The sequence below is a fragment of the Stigmatopora nigra genome, chromosome 1, assembly GCF_051989575.1.
Source record: "Stigmatopora nigra isolate UIUO_SnigA chromosome 1, RoL_Snig_1.1, whole genome shotgun sequence".
Lineage (NCBI taxonomy): Eukaryota > Metazoa > Chordata > Actinopteri > Syngnathiformes > Syngnathidae > Stigmatopora > Stigmatopora nigra.
In genome coordinates, this window is record NC_135508.1 from 17684034 (window position 1) to 17701852 (window position 17819).

At 40.6% G+C, this 17819-nt stretch overlaps 1 long non-coding RNA gene across 1 annotated transcript in view; it reads left to right on the forward strand.

Moving 5' to 3' along the window:
• LOC144201030 (uncharacterized) overlaps positions 1–17819 on the forward strand; it is a 72104-nt gene that overhangs the window by 37732 nt on the left and 16553 nt on the right. The window contains exon 3 of the long non-coding RNA XR_013327250.1: positions 1665–1734. This is a non-coding gene — a long non-coding RNA (uncharacterized LOC144201030). The remainder of the gene's footprint in view (positions 1–1664; positions 1735–17819) is intronic.

A 17819-nucleotide genomic window follows, 5' to 3' on the forward strand; every position in this document is an offset into this window, starting at 1 on the left:
TGCCCGTGGTCTGACATATTCAGAAAGCTGGCAGTTACATTATGTTCAGGTACGTTTACTCACGAACCCTACCCCTTTCGCCTCAAAGCATGCAGACGTGAACCTCAGCATCGTCCTCGGAGGTCCTTCAGCCGACAATGTCCTGATTGTGAGTGACATCGGAGGCCCTCGTCAGTCACTCTGATGCTGTCAAGGAGTTGGCTGCCACGAGGTGATGGCGGATGGCCTATTTATACCGCTGTCACCTGATCTCTCACCCTTTCATAGGGCAACACTATTAAATTGACAGCAGCATATTCTGAGATGTGTGATTGGCCTCAGGCTCGCAGATACTCACAGGGCTCCAACCACCTTGCTAAATGCATCTTCTTTTTGTTAAACAATAAGGTAATATGTATGTTGCTAAACTGACCATGTGATCATATACCTTCTGGTCACTATTGAACCCGTTACAAAAATAAATGAATATCTTAATTTATTCTTTTTTTTCCACTGTTACTTTCTCTAAAAAGCCTCAGAAACAGTTTTTAGTGATGACTAGATTTCATTATGTGTTTAATAATAACGTCTCAACAGCCTGATAGGCAACGTGTGGGTCGGTCTTCACTTTGAGTTGTAAAAATGTGCCGTGTGGCCCACGCCGTGTTAAACAGCTCACATCTGGGTCACTCATAAACACTCCGCCCCACGTAATCAGCCCCACATGGTTGCATTCAGGCTTCTGGCGCTCCTGTCTCATGCATGGAGGTGAGGGAGCTCGTCAGGCCCGTCAGAGCTTTGGTCTTGTGTGAAACGGATCTTGTGGAAGGATCACAGTATGATAAATATTTGAACCACAGCCCTCCTCCCATTGTAATTACGCCAGGTTTCCAAAGGGGCCCCTGACGTTTGATCTCAACATCGTCCCAGAGCGCAGTCGAGGCATTTATTTGATTACAGACGTACCACAAAGCACCAGAACCTGGCAGCCAAATGAACTAGGATTTTGTTACAGTCTTCGATATTTTCGATCCTCACCAGGAGACGAACTGCTCTCTAAAGTAGACTTGTTACTTTTCTGTGAAGACTTCTACTTTAATTAATAATGTATGCATTCAAAGTTCCAGCTGTTGGAGGTGAAAGTTTAGCACATGAGTTCTAAAACTAACAGCAACTTCATTTGCTTAACAATTGCCTAAGGACTGTTGCAGATGTTCTGAGCTTTTAAATCAGCCACGGCTTCATTGTGCCTGTTTTGGTCCCTTCTGTTCCTGACAACACAGCTTCTCCTCGCAGTCACTGAGCAGTGCAGCATTGGTGCTTTGCATTCGGAGGGGAGAAGGAAAAGATAGAAATCGGTGCTTTCTAATAGAAACCAAGCTGAGAGCTTCCCTTTCTGACCTGCGCAATATGTGGGAATGATCTGACCTCTCTTTGTTATTATTTCATGTTAGTTTCAGCTTATCTATGATGTGTTCACTGCTTGGGCACTCACTGTGCCCGTGCTTGGTGACCCGGGTGTGTGTACAAGAACAAGTCTTGGTTTCTTTCGGGAGAAACACTATACATCATCTGTGGTGTTGCCACCGTTTCAAGCCCCCTCCACACGTACGCACGAGGGTCAACCTCTTAAATGAGATTTTAGCCCCCCTGATCCATGTTTTACTCTTCTCCCCTTTTGCCAGGAAGAAAATGGTGACCTTTGAGCTCTGGATGTGCAAGTAACCACCATCCATGGAGGAACAGCTAAAGCGGGTGAGTGTCAATGAGTGAGGGATCACATTTTAACATTGTGTCGAGGAAAAAATATAAATCAAAATGATGAAAGCGAGAATTGAAAACATTTTTTTTCGTTTAATTGAATCAGAAAAATCAAAAAAATTACATCAAAATCCAAAATTCAAAAGAACTAAATCGATTTTCATTCTTTCTTTTTGAATCCTACACATACAATATAAGAATGAACTTAATACATCTAAAACTAATACTTAACTGAATTTTTTTAGAAAAGTATAAAAAAAAAACTACTACAAACCATCAAATCACCCTAAAACGAATTACAAACTGAATAAGGGGGCAAATAAATCTAAACCATAAAATTCCCAAACTAATACATTCCTGCTTTCTTTGATTTTAAAAAGAGTGATTTGTTGTACATATTATATCAACCGTATAAAAGCATAGGGCTTCGGCCTCACTGGTCTGGGGTCTTGTGTTCAAATCTAGGTCACGTCCACCTGTGTGGAGTTTGCACATTCTCCCCGTGCCTGCGTGGGTTTCCTCCGGGTACTCGGGTTTCCTCCCATATTCCAAAAACTTGCATGGTAGGCTGATTGGACACTAAATTGTCCCTAGGTATGGTTGCGAATGTGCTTTGTTGTACGCCTCCTCGTGCCATGTGATCGGCTGGCCACCGATTCAGTGTGTCCTTCGACTCTGGCCTGTAGACAGCTAGGATTGGCTCCAGCACCCCCTGCTAGCCTAATAGGGATAAAGTGGTTCAGAAAATCAGATGAGATGAGATAAAAGCATTGTTTTTAATGTCACACATTCATAGTAGGTGTTCATATTACTTGTGATAGATAACATTTGGTGTGAACTGAAATGATGCAATGATTATGTGCATAAAAGGGAAAAAAATACATATCCAGTTGGCCATCATCCAGTTTTCGGCTAACTAGCAAAATCTTTTGTCTGTAGTTTGCAAAGGGCATTTTGTGTTGCGTCCACATTGGTGAAGAATCTAAAAAAGTTTGAATGTTCCCAGAGGTGGAGGCAAAAGCATATATTGTACTTATAGTAGTTTGTGTTTTTGGCCGGCCCTTTAATGTGCATTTGTGCACTTGTGTTTTTCTTTCTTCCTGACATCTTTCAAGTGCTGCATGTACTGTATGTCATTAATTGAGTCTCCAGCTCCCTGGAGTGGTTAGCTCCACTTGCACTGGAGGGGGTTGGGGTGGTGCGTTCTGTGTGAGTGTGTGTTTGCCCGTTTCTGTGTGTGAGATCTCTGATGATTATGCTCGATCAGTGTCAAACACAACCTACTGTGGCGGATGCTTTGAAAATAAACATGTTGTGGACTTTTATAAAAAGCCATTCATCCATTCAACTTAGATCTGAGAACATTTCACCTTATTTTTCTTTGGTGAGCAACGAGCCAATCCATTCTGATGTCTTACAGACTAGAGGATAATCAAAGTATCAGGAGAGAGAAAGAAAAACACTCCAGGCGCTTTGGAGAATAAAGAACAAATCACATTTTGTTTGCAGAGGTTTATGGCGTGTGATAAAAGACATAAAGCCTCTTCTCCACCTGGGAAACACGAGCTGATGAGACAGGGAGACAAATCCTCTTGTAAGACAACACAAGCTTCGTCTTCAAAGGCCTAGCGTGCGTTCACGTTTGCTCATTTGTCTATAAATTTGTAGCTTTATGTTGTGAGCAAAGATGCACTTTAACAACCACGTTGACCCCCTGCATGTGTCCAGGCCTCCCACCAATCCAATTTTCTCCATACCGTTCAGGAATTCCTGAGAGAATTTGTCTGGGAAGTTATAGGTTTCCTCCCACTTATAAGCACGTTAAGAGAGGACCGCAGTGGAGACCCCACAGCTAAGGAAGCGGAAGCGCCAGCACACAATATTAAGTAAACATATTCCTCATTGAAGACCTTAAAATATTTGTAGAGATATTGAAGAAACCCTTCGGGGGGACTTTAGTAATTGTAAACTCAGTGTTAATAATCAGGTCTCAGGATGGTGTCAATTTACTGTCCCACTTTTGTCTTTGACAGAGAAAACAAACACATTAAAAAGACATGAAAAGGAAAATATACAAATAAAAAGCTAGAGAAGTGTTCAAATGTTATTTGAAATATTTTAAATATATTATAATAATAAATTATTATTTATCTGTACATGCTTGTAAAACACATGGTTATGATAAATGTGTTTTTTAATTAACGAGCTACCATTATCTACTCTGCCCTCGGGGCGTTTGCTTAGCCAATTAGATCAAGTTTCATTCTGCGTCAGCACATGCATCTGTAAACGTATATCTTCTACAATGACGACAATACAACAGACAATAGAAAGCTCCAAATTGTATTCATTTTTCTTAGCAAAGTCGGAGTTCTGGCAAGCATCCAAGTTGTGGGAAGAAAATCTTTTTGTTCTTGAGATGTATTTGGCCAATAACAGGCACATCAGCCCGAGTCAAACTTCTTTGGTTAAACAAAGACGGAGGCATGCAGAGTTAAAGTCCCAGAGAGACATCACTGAGCACAGGCACTTAAAAGAAAGAAACAAGAGGACAAGGACAGTGAGTTTGCAGTTTCACAGAGCACTTGATGAAAAGTGAATAATGCCTTGCTGTGTTAGGTAAGGGACAAAGAATTGAGACGCATTAGCGGGGCGTCATGTTTCATTGGGTTTGGCTAGCAGCGTCTGTATTGTTCCTGATTGTCATAGCAGTCGCAGGTAATGTGGCAATTATCGTTGCAGAAGCCTCCATCTGCTCATTTAGGCGAGCTGGAGATGGAGCTGCCCTTGTTTCAAATCCATTTTTGCAGGTGCTGATGGCAGGCTGCGGGGCGGAGGATGCTGTAGTACAGCTGGCCACACCTCCATTCGTCAGTGCAGGTGCCAGGGTCAAAGTGAGCCGGAGGTGCATGTGATTCTGGCAATTCTCCATGCTTGTAATTACACATCTTTAATTGATAACACGGAAAAATAGCATTGATTTTCTGTCAGGCAGAGGCCCGGCCTCTAATTACTGCTCTGTCCTGCAATGTTGGCTTCACTTTCTGCCAGGGAGGATCAGCTGACGACATCACAGCTGACTTACTTGCGAGAGCGATGTAGCACACACAGTAGATACTGGCTATGAGAGCCTGATCTTTTGAGGATTTTTGAAGTTAAAGGTGATACACATGCTGCCTTCTCTGTTGCTTGCTTGTGCTAACAGATCAAATGGAGCACTGCAAACAAGTCAGTAGATCATGACGAACTTGGTTCACTCTGTATGTTTCCTAACGTATCTAAATGTCTGCTATCAGACTCTTGTACTGACTTCTGACAGTGCACCAATTGGCCTCCTGCCTGAAACATTTTAAATGTGGAGGAGAACCAGGCTAAAAGTTGGGTTCTCTGCTCTTCAAATTTAACTGTTCGCTATGCTGTTGTACTCACTGGGTAATGAAGGGTTCAGTTCGTCAGGTGCAGCTTATTAGTCAATTTTTAAATAATTAGGACTTCATTTAATTTTACCATACAGCTTTGGGCTATAAATCGATAAATATATAACCAAAAAAAATAGGACTTTAAACGCTGATCGTAACTTGACTTTTCTAGCACATTTTTGTTTATAATAAAATAGAAGAGCCACAGTAATGTGAAATGATGCTGTGATTTTATTGTACTGATAAACACAACCCAATTGTTTTCTGCATTTGGAACGGAAAGTCTTATTTTTACTTAGCAAAAAATGAATGTACACTGACTTTAACATCATTTCATACCTCGTAAGCTCTGTCAATATGTTCTTTTGCTTATGTTTCAGATGATATATGCACATCCTTTCAACATTCGACACATACATTCAATTTGTTTTCAAATGGTTGTTTAAAATACATAGTAATTGTGTTACCAGTAAACCAAAAGGGCAAAGAAATACTGTTGAATTAGTGGCTGGTGTGAATCTACTATGCTAAATGTGTTTGTGTGTGTGGAGAGAGGGGGTCAATGTATACAAAAGAGAAAGACAAGGGCAGATTCCTCTGCCTGTAGGTGGAGCTCCCCTCTACTGTTCTCTCCCTTTCTCATCCTCCAAACATTCACAATGGATGCATTGTTCTCCTCACAAACAATTAGACTTCTATTACAGATTATACAGTATAAAGGCTTGGTTCCTTTTCCTTATTCAGGTGTGTCCGCTGATTACAACTGAATTAGACATGCCATTATAAGATGGCAATATGTTGTTTTTAAAAGCAGGATTACTGATGTTCTGTATTTACACTTGAATTTCATCCTTATATTATTTAGAGTTTACCCTAATTGTCTTTAGACTAGGAGAATTCAATACGAAAACATACCCTGCATTCTAAAATGTTTTCAATCACACTTTGTGGGGTCAAATACAACTCTAAAGTTGTGCATAATACCTAGTTTTAAATATTTAAACTACTCTTTACTTATAGATTTTCTTTTGTCATGCTATCATACATGGCAAAGTGATTTTTCTTTTGACAACCATAACACTAGAAATATGATTCAGCACAACATGGGAATCATTACACGTCACGGAGTAATATGGCTCAACAGTACATATACTGGAAATAATACAAGGAGTGCCGAATAGGCAAGTTGTCTTTTTGACAATTCATTTAGTTTTTGAACAACGGCCTTAATGAACTCAAAAGACTCAAATATTAATATTAAATATAAATCAATGTATTATATCTGATGATCAACTGTTCAAATGGGACAAATTCATCGTAACCATTGAGAAACATCTCTCAACTATTTCCAGAAAGCATGTTTTAACTGTCAAAGTATGTTTGGACATGGTTTATATCTATCAGGTAAACTTGAAACAGCTGGAGTGTCCTATATGCTTAAGAGAGGTTTACACAATATAAACGCATCACTTCCTTCTTGTTCTGTGTGATATAAACGGTCCATATGCCTGCGAGTCCAATAAAGCAGGAAATGTTACCTTTGGCCTCACTTACTGGGTGGCACCATAGTGACATTTCTAATGATAGTTGGGTTCTTCGTTTAGAAGAAACAGTTTATCAATCAATTTCTTTTCAATCCACCTTTCTTGTGTGTGTCTGTGATGTGAGCGGAAGGCTTTTGGCAACTGGCCGATATTTGCACGTTGAGACACCGAGATAAAGTACAACAAATGCAAATAGAAAAGTATGTTCATGTTTATTCTACTGTGTGACCAATTGGTCATTACATGCATTTACCCTGGACAAAGTGTGTATTGAATGCAAATATTAAGATACTGTATGCGCGCACACCTCGTGTTGCATCTTAGGTGTGTGGGTCACTGAGGATGAATTTAACTAAGCTCATTTTGCAGACGATACTCGTTGAGAAACATAGTTTGAGGAAAATGTTCATTTCATGTTCGACTGAACTGCACATTTAAGATTAGTAGCGTAGCATCACCATCGACAGGAAATGCATTGCTTTAATATTCTACCACCACTGTTGCCAAGGAATTATGTGTGCATGAATTAGTGCAGTTTTAAAAATGTGTAGCTCCAGGCCAGGTTTGTGTTCATGTATCTGTTTGAAGAGACATGCCGCACATGCACGAATGCATCTCATCACCTACAGTTTATTTCTGTCTTCATTAATCTTACCTTCTTTTTTTCAAATCTCAGAGCTCTATTTGATCGTAGTTCTCAGACTGTGTCAGTGCGAAGGAAGTTCATCCATATATACTTCCTTTTAGCATTGTAGTCCAACCTTGACCCAACCTGAGTATTTTTCCTGTGTGGTGGAATGCTTTGGAATTGAGTTTTCTCAGTCATTTCATCCTTGTCTTTACATTTTTTTCTTTTTAACACACCTTTTCATTACTTTTGGATCCTTTGAGTTCTCGGGTTCAGTGGCCACACAATAAAAAATTCTGTAAATGATTCGCTCTAACATTGGGTATTGTAGATTTAATTACTGTAAATATTTTTTAAAAAGGTGATAGAAAAACTAGTACTGTCCGAACATTTTTTTGTCATGAAACCAAATAAAAATGTTTAATTTATTAGAATAATAATAATGATAATAATAATAATCACTAGAAGGTAACTTTGAATTACATGTGTTATGATTCTCTCTGCCCGTCTGTCCATCTATATGACAAAATAGAATGAAACCTCTATTTAAAATTCATAACCAATTAATCCGTACCACTGATATGTTTTCTGTGGCTCATTTTAGTTTACTTTTAGTTTCAAATGATAAAACTGGAGGAGCACTCTGAGCATGCAGTTCTCTGTCTATCCAGCCAAATTCAATTTGGCCCTTTGACCACATGACCTAAAATTAATCAACTTCTCCGATTCATATCAAGAACATATCATCTACGTCTATTTCTTTGTTCTCTTGAACACAAACATACGGAGAGACTGTTTGACCAATGTATAATATCTGCTTGCCTAGGTTTCAACTAGCAGAATTAACAACTATTACTGATTTTAGCCTCTAGTTAACAACGTAAATGGCAATTAAATGGTGATGAGTGCCATTATAAATGATTCTCATGCATCTTACAATTTTAAAGTTAACCACTGTCAAATAATAAGTTATTCTTAATGCCCTGCCTAATGTATATCTTGGTGCTTGTGACCTAAGAGTGACCTTTTGTTGAAATATTTGGCTCCGCATCAGAACTGAGGTCCCACAGTGAGAACCTGCATTTAGAATACATAGGATGGGAATTCAACCTGGTCTTTTATTTCATCATTAGCAGATTTCTGTTTCTCTTCTGTGCTCTCGTTTTATATGAACATTTCCCTCTGTATACTAAAAAAGGTGTTATTTAGAGGAGAAAGTTACCTGGCCCATATTTTATCCGCCTTGAAAAGTTTTTCTTTTTAACTCTTCCAAATTCTCACCAAATTGTTTGCCTGTCAGTGCATTAAGCTTCAGCCTCACGGTCTGCTGAGCATCCTCCCACTTTATGGTAGTCTCGGACATTCGTCTAAAGAGGCTGATTTTGCTTCACTTTACTCCCCCCCTGGGTGAGTGCAGTCAAACTCCTCCTGGATCAAACCAACAGAAGTCCAAAAGAACAAAAAACTCTAAATGAGCCAAGTTGTTTGTAGACATACTTTCTTCAAATCTGGAATTCATTGATTTATTTTTCTTTTACTGATGCTTCACCTATCATGTTCAAAACAAAACTTTGTTTAGCCTTAGTATGTAACTTGGGCAGTAAGGGAATAGAGACTGCATATCTTTTTCTGCAAATAGGAACCGATTTAATGAGGTTTAAAAAGACATAGCAGCAGCGTAAACTTTTTTTTCATTGTTGTAAAGTGCTCTTTCACTTGTTTGTCTCTTATCGATGTAAACAAATGCAACAATAACTGTTTGCAGTGCTTTGTTGCTACTAATCGCTCGCATCAAAGGCGTCAATGCCTGCATTCTGTTCACAAGAGCTCTCTGTCAAAAGTACAGTTTATTTTTTTATTTTTTAGATGACCCTGCTTCCACCACCATCCCTGTAAATTTGATCAGCATGGTATGACAGTGCTGAGTAGTTCCTGAAATTATGGAAGTGTCAAGCCTCTCTTGATGCAGCTCATTCCGAAAAGATCCTTGTGACCCTTTTTGATGCAAATAATGGCACACCCCAGCATTTTTGTCACCAGTCCTCCACTAATAGCTTCTTACAAATGATGTGCCATTACAAGGAGGTTTATTTAAACAAATTTAATACGTCTTTAATCAACCCTCTCAAAGCGTCTCTCAAAAGGTCACATGCCACATCAGGATAGCTTGATGTTAGTCCTCCCCACCCAATATTAGCTCGAAGATGGAGAGGAGGAGGCCAACTAGTGAATTATTTCATGGATAACTCATTTTAAACAAATCTTTATTTACATTTTTATTCAGTTATTAAATTTTATTGTAAGACAGAAGGTTGAGAGGGTTTCACATGCACACACATACACATACAGAGCCATGCAGTCGTAGAGACATTTAATCTGGCATTGAAAGAACCTATAGGATCATGTGACATGTTGGGCTCCTCTTGATCCTCTGTAGCGGATACAAAAAGACACGTGTTGGAACACTCTCTTATAATAAACAATGCCAGTAGTCATTCAGTACCATTTACACGTAGCACATTAAACTCATTTTGCTCTATTTGCTTTAAGAATGGCAGCACAGTACTTGTGACAAAAGCTAGCATACTGATGAGGGCTAGTAAATTTAATCTTCTGGTTGGTCGTTTATCGAAATGTCCACAAGGTTAACATCCATAAAATAGCATTTTCTGCGTTGCACCATGCAGAGCCGACGGGAATGCTAATTCACTGAGATCATTATTCATATTATAAACTAAAATACGTACGCTGCAGAGGTTAACATTATTTTATAGACAATTTTCCACTCGAAACAGTTTACATGAAACAAACTCTTCCTCGCGTATGTCGGCCAGGTTGACAGAAGTGACACATCCTCAAATGACCCCACCCATTTTCCCCATTTTCTTTCCTCGCCTTGTTTCATCACACTGCTGCAAACTGAGCCAATAAACAAGGCCATTTAAATATGTATGGCAGCCGCCCTGCGCTCCTGAGATGGATATATTTCAATATGCAAAATTGCAAGTGTGCAATATTATCCCGTTGTTATATACTGTGACCTGGAGAATGAACTCTACATTCTGGTTCCGCCTCCTCACACCCTACATATGAAAGCTAGGTGCCAGCAAATCCCCTTTACACGGAAATAGTGTACCTTTTTCTAGCATGGCACAATGATGTTATTTTATGCTGTCTGACTTATCCATACTTGTGTCCCGTATCTCAATATTCCTGATTAAACTGACACAATAATCAGGTCTCATGTCACTTTTGGCGGATAAATTGACCCTTTGCATGGTTCAGCCCTCTTCTCAGGATGGCATTTACGCACAATGAATTGCTTGCTTAGACACAGCTAACTAAATAGAAGACAGTGGTGGCTGATACGATGAAAAATGGATTTTCATTACTGTTCCATTGATTCCAGTAAATAAGGGCCCCGGGCTGGTGCCGAAAGACTGCAAAACGGTAATAATTTAATCTAAGGTGACACAAACCAAAATGTATGTGGACGAAAAAAAAAAAAAATCATCCCTGAATATTAAACAACGGCCCCGAGACAGGCAAGAAGGAGAAGAGGTGGGGGTGGTCGCATTTAAATATGTGCAGATTGCCATCCAAAGCTATTTAAATACAAGAATTAGGTATTCCTGTCACAAATCATGTTTGCTGCTATGGATATGCCTTGTTATGTCGGTGTTTAACACCAAGCTGAAAGGTTAAAGCAGCCGGTGCATTAAATTGTACAAGGATAATTAATATTGCTCTCCTGGTTATTTATAAAATATGTAAAGTAGAGTCCGCTGAACTGAGATATTACGCTGGGGTTTAAGCGGATGAAAACTGCACATACACACAGGAAGTTACAAAAAGCAGCGTTTCCCTTCAAAGACAATTTTCCTTTCTAACATTTAGAGACGTAAAATGGTTGTTCAGCCTCTGCAATAAGAAACTCGTTGGCAAAGGTTTCACCCTCGGGGTAATCTATGTGCATTTGCTTTCAGTGTCACTAATTAGTGCACAGAAATGTAGTGCAAACACCCTAATATGGGAAGTCTATTCCAGAGGTGTTGAGACTTCACTCACACCAAAGAGCACGAGGTGCCACGTCTACCTGACTGTGTTACACTTCACTTGACACTCTGTCAAGGTTCACCTCACTCTGTTCAGAATGTGAATCTTTGCGTGAATGCAAATAGCCACCGCGTAATTGCGTTACATAAATAAGAAAAAGCAGCGGGTCATTTGGCAACTCACCCTATTCTGTGTGAGTAAGAGGCAACGTGACAAGTGTCCGAGCCCATTATGGTGCCTTATTCACCCACTTGTGCTCCACTGCTTATTATGGGTGCCTTTAACATGCACCCCGAGCGTCATGCCACGCCGCTACATAATAGCTTCACATATGAAGCATCTGGAGCGAGAGGGATCTTCTGCTGGAGGTAGAAACCGCGCAACCGGGTCCCTTGGCCGCCTCTTGATCTCGCTCGCCTGACTGAGAATTTTAGTTCTCACCGGAGAGTCCTTTTTCCTTTTGAGCATCCTACGATAACAGGGATGCTTTCTCTGCTCGCCATAAAAACTGGCCACTTAGTCACTCGCCTCACTCACAAACGTCTTTATCACAGCAGAGGGGAGAAAGAAAGAGGAATAGTTAACGTGATGTGGACGCTGCACTTTGAGCAATGTGTCAGTGAAGCGTCAAAGCCACTGACACATACGCCCCTCTCCACTCCAAAGACGCAACCGCCGTTGACCTTTCCCGCATCAGCCAAAGTCTGCGTGCCAGATTTCATCTTGGTCACTCCTACTATGCTCATTTGGTGCCACTGTGGCGTGTTTGGACCTTGGCAATTTGTGCTTTTGCCAAAAACACTTTTGACAAATAATTGAACTGATTTGGGTTATTCAAATTTACTCAAAACTCTGAATTAAACATTACTATAATTTCGATTATCCTGGGTTAACCTTGGACCTGTCTTTTTCTTCAGTCTGAGGAAGAGTGGAGGCAGAAACTCTTGTCACAGTATTTGTTTTGTATTACCAGACTTCCATTTTATATAGCACTTACCCACACCAGGGCCGTGGCCAAGTTGCCTATCCTGGAGCTTCGGACAAAAGGCAGTCTAGACACTGGTTGCCAGTCAGTCGTACGTAGACATTTCACGGGTGGGATCTGAACCTCTATTTCTATTATTTATTCATTTTTGGGGGCAGTTTAAAATAGTCCCAATTAAAACAAAGGTGGAAATAGCTTATTTGTAATTGGACATTTTTTAAACAGGAATTATTAGATCAAATTGTTGTCTTATTCATGATTTAATATTTTGAAAAAGACAGACTGCAATCATTTTAGCAATGGAGCATGATTTAATACGCAATCACTGCAATTTCCCAATGATAAATAAATTACAATAATTTGATTGTGCCTCACATTTGGTTGGTTCAGTCATGTGTGTCATGAGTACCCCACAACGCTGAATATCATCCAATTTATTTATTACAAGGTCATCTTATACAATAGAGCACTTTTTGACCCTTTGTGGTTGCTGGATTTTCTTGCCTGAAGGGTGATTAAAGCAATAGAAGATAACATAACCCCATAACTTTTTACATTTAAAACTGAGTCTTAAAATATACTTGGACATTGTTTAATTGTTATGGTAATTGATTATTATTGTCATTAATTCCATTATAATATTAAATATGTGGACAATTTCAGAATCTACACTATGCCTCACAAAAGGTTAGCCGAGTTACTCACTAAAGTTATGAGGACAGAGCAGTATGATACTATTGGATTCAACTATATTACTTCATATGGTAAATACAGTTCAGAAATCTGCATTGGTGAGCAACTAGTGTGAATGGGCAATACTTTATCTTTGTGTGTTTTTGCTGTTATTGCATTGGAGGGTAACTTAACGTCCTCTTCAGGTATCCGCTTATGTCACAACAATGGCAAGCTTGCCAACCACAAGCTCAGCTGTGCTGCTGGATATCTTACTACTTACCACTCTTTCAAACGGTTGTGTCTATTCAACGCTTTGGTGGAAACACCTTTTCTATTATCTATATACAATACATTGAAGTTTCTCCTGATTGTGGTTTGAGAAAGAGGTAGTGCTCAATGAACTCGTCAATTCTCGAACCGAATAGATAGCTTCCTTCATTTTTATTTTTTAATGTGAATTGCAGCCGCAGCATGACACTTCCTTGCTCTGCTGAGTTGGCTCTGTGTTCATTCAGACAGACGCATTAGAACAAGCGATGCTGTTTCATCTGCCAAATTCAAAAGGCCAGTAGCAATTAATTTTTTAAATGCAATTTTCTATGTACATATTAAACCTGCATTTGCAAAGTCCGTATCTTTTTGGTAATGTTACTGTCTGCTGATGATTAATTGATTTTTTTGGGCTACATAACGCTCATTTCATCTATTGTTTTAACTTGCATTCAAATTGGTTGATTGGCAACTGATGGATGCTGAAACAGTACTTGTCATGAAGGTGATAATGGAGATGATGAGGATGGTGAAGAGAATCAGTTGAGCTGCCGGTGCACCAACAATCAGATCAAGGGTGAAACTCGCTGAGGAAGAGGACCTTCTTTTTCCATACCTTTCGTTTTGTGTCCACACGTTCCCAGAGCTTGTGCTGTTGTAGTGTCATACTTGATGCTGTTGGATGGCTCCATTTGGGAAAGGACCCAAACACATTTTGGCAACAGGTTTGCCAGCTTTTCCAGCTGCTTTGGCACAACACTCATGCTTATTTGGAAAGGCCTCTGAATCCATTTGGATGAACCCTGGAAATACTCTTGGGATGGGAGCTTATGGCCAGACTCTTGCATGTTGCTGTACCCATCTAATACTGCCTGTAGGTGCTTGTCAACATTTCTTTCTATGTTTAAACAATGTCCTTTGTATATCAATTAGTGTATTACTCTGTTGCAAAAAGTGAGCAATGTTACACCTCTGAGATATATGATATGTCACAGTTTTCTCCAAACAAGTTCCTTTATTCCCGCACCTGTTCGAATAATAAATCACATGTCTATACTTTGGGTGTCAAAGTATACTTGAGAATTACAAAGTTACTGACATGACTTTACATAATAATTGAGCGCAACTCTACTTTAGCATGTAGTACTTTTGTTGCATCATATTCCAGACAGCTGTGTGTGGTCAACGAAGGCAGAGAGAAAGTGAGGTGTGCCGAATGAAAGGAAGGACAGCTAAATAACACAGAGAGAGATGGAGGAGCACGACAAATGTTAAAAGATGAAATGAAAGGCAGCATAAGAGTAATCGACCTACATCTGTTGCTCATTATCCTGCTGGCCTCATCGCTAGTAATCGCTCCAGCTGACATAACTCACAGCAGACCTTACTTTGGCTACAGATGGGTGTCAATGGGAAAGGGGTGACTTTTGTGTGTGTCTGTGTGTGTTAGTGTAGGGGCTCCAGTTAATTGTCTCAACTAGAAAAGGTTACTTTTCCTGTCGTTAAATGTAATACAATTATATTTGTTTTTTAACACCTGTTAAAGTCAAATGTTATTGTCCTTTTAATAAGCTGACCTTGGGAACTTGAATATTCTTCAGTAAATTAAAGTACAGAAATGATCTTGCGGCTCAATGCTCAATACCTTCTTATGGTGCTGTTGAGACCTCGGACTACACTTCATCACCATGTCTCTCCATACCACCCACCCTCTCACCCGCCCTCTTGGCAACTCAGGAAGGTCAGAGCCTGATTGTACTCTTGCGTCGACAAGATTTTTTTTTCTTCTTCAAATCATGAAATTACTCTCACATCACGGGTGCCACCCACAGTTCAAAAGAGCTCATTTATTGCAATTCTTTTTTACAACCACACACTTTAGCTGCTAAATAATTTGCACACCTGTATGTACCTTAAAGCTTGGGGTATTAAACCACAATTGTAATCAAAGAACTCAGGAAAAACTTGATATATTTTGTTTTGATATTTGTTAGGCTTTCCCCTTTTTTGTAATCATTTTCCACTGTCTCGAGTTTCCTACCTTGGAGGTGGCCTGTGCCACCCCTGGACTACTTCCACCAACGCTTGTGTTTGAAGGTGTATTTTCCAGCTGTTACTCGCAGCAGGCGGACATATCAGACCAACATAAAAAGGCGGCCCACAGCTGTGAAAACACAGACGAGCCCAGTGGCTCCAGGTGACTGCACACCTTGACTCCCATTCATCAAACCCTGTTTACCCTGGCTAGCCATCTTAGGCTGCCCACAAATGAACTCCTCCGGAAAGATTGATGTGGTTTGTGATCTATCTAGGAATAAGAGCTGGCAGCTGTGGCCAGAGGCAGTTTGAATCGTCTTGGCAGAACACTGCATTGGAATTGAATTATTATGACATTACTACATTATTATTGAGACAGTATACACCCCCACCACCCACACATACTATTATTTATATTCATTCACCAGTCACTTTATCACGCACAATTGTCCAACTGTGCCACCCAACTCGGCCTTCCACCCAAAGTCCACTGGGACAAACTCCAGTAACCCCCACAACCCCTATGAGGATGCACGGTACAGAAGCTGAATGAATGAATGTCCAACTCTTCATTTAATGCAAATTTCTAATATTCAATCTTATGGCAGGAACTCAATGCTCATAGGAATGGAGACATGCTCAAGACAACCTACTGAAGTTCAAACTGAGCATTTATGATTAAAAAAAAATGAAAAAAGGACAGGCATGTTAGTATGGATGTTATCGGGTTTTGGCTAAATAATTCTAATTTCCACTCTAATGTGGACTCATTAAATACAATTCTGTATAATAGAATGGTTGGGGGCAGACTAATGACCCTTGTAGGCTAGGTGCCCTATCCTCTCTGAGTTCATGACCCCATTTGAGCAAACTCTCACTCGGCTGTGAACTATTTTTCAAACGTGGATGGGGTTAAAGCATTCCCCAATTCCTTGCCACACTTGAAATTAAAGTTTTTTGGCCTTTTTTCAGCGTCACGAGCGTGTTCAACTTGATCACAGTAGCACAAAATGATGTGTATAAGATAATAAAGCAGAACGTGCTTCTAGGCCTTCCTGTCAGCTCTTGTTGTTCTTGAGTGAATTACATTCATAAACAAACTCTCAATTAAATTTTCACAAACCAGTTGGTTTACAGTAACCTGAGAGCTTGCCTCTGGGTGACTACAAGCTTGGCGTGGGCCTCTCTTCAGATCTGATTGGCAGCACACGTGGTTGGCCAGGTCTAGCTGAGCGGAAGGAAGATATGAGCAGAAGTCAAAGTTGACATTTGCTCAGACTTGCAATCTTCAGAAATAGAACACTTCCTGTTGGTCCTCTGCCTCTCGACCCACATGGCTCTCGCTGTTTGGCTCTTTGGTCAGCCTGCCAACATGTGACATAATAATGTGCACTAATAAGGTAAGCTACACTTAAACATGGGAAAATCTGATCAGATTTCTTCCTGGCTTCAAAAGAATGCATAATAACGCGCTGCTGAACTTGCCTATGGGAGCAGGGGAACTGTGTGGGAGGCTGCAAGAAGACTGGTGTGTTCCTGAGCTGCGATAAGCCAACATTTCCTCCTTTGCTGGCTTTATTTTTCTTGGGCTTAGGAGTCAGACCTCGTATCTTTGGATACAACAACTCTTTCAAGATTCTTTCCCCTCTCATATGAATCCACCTCTAGTGGAGACATGTCTCCTCCAGCTGAACCATGGGATGTTCACATGAGACAGTGGCATTCATTCATTTTCTGAACTGGTTATCCCCACAAGAATTGTGGGGCTGCTGGAGGCATGGGGCACCCTGAATTGGTGGCCAGCCAATCGCAGGGCAGGAGGAGATGGACAACCAATCATTGGATCCAAGATGGTGGCGTGCACGGGTGCAGCGGCTCTCCAGTTTGGTGTCGTTCGTTATTCTACAGTCGCCGAGATTTAATTACTCTCGGAAGAAGAAGCAATATATTCGTGACAACAGACCTACCCGCGGACCTACGATATCCCCGAGGACATCTCGAGACCTCCGGGATCTTCCGTGGATAGCCAGCCCACTCAGAGTACGTCTTAGGCGGCGAAAGGAAAGGAAGCAAATGCCGGATGCCGGGTGGGCCTCGCTGCTAAGCGAAGGGAGCAACCACACCGGGCACCGCTTCCGAGTATCTTTTTGACCAATGCCAGATCCATCACCCACAGTCACTGTCACACTCAGACTTTAGAGTCTTCAACCAGCCTACCATGCATGTTTTAGGGATTTGGGGGAAAATCGGAGTACCTCGAGAAGAAAAAAAAAACATGCAAGCCCGGGGAGAACATGCAAACTCCACACCGCGAGTACCCACCTGGGCTCCAACCCTCGACCCCAGAACTGTGAGGCCAACGTGCTAACCATTCGGCCGCTGGGTTGCCCTACAGTAATCCTCTTTAAAATCGTAAAGTTGACATGAAGGTAACGCATTGCTTTGCACTGCACGGCATGACTCGT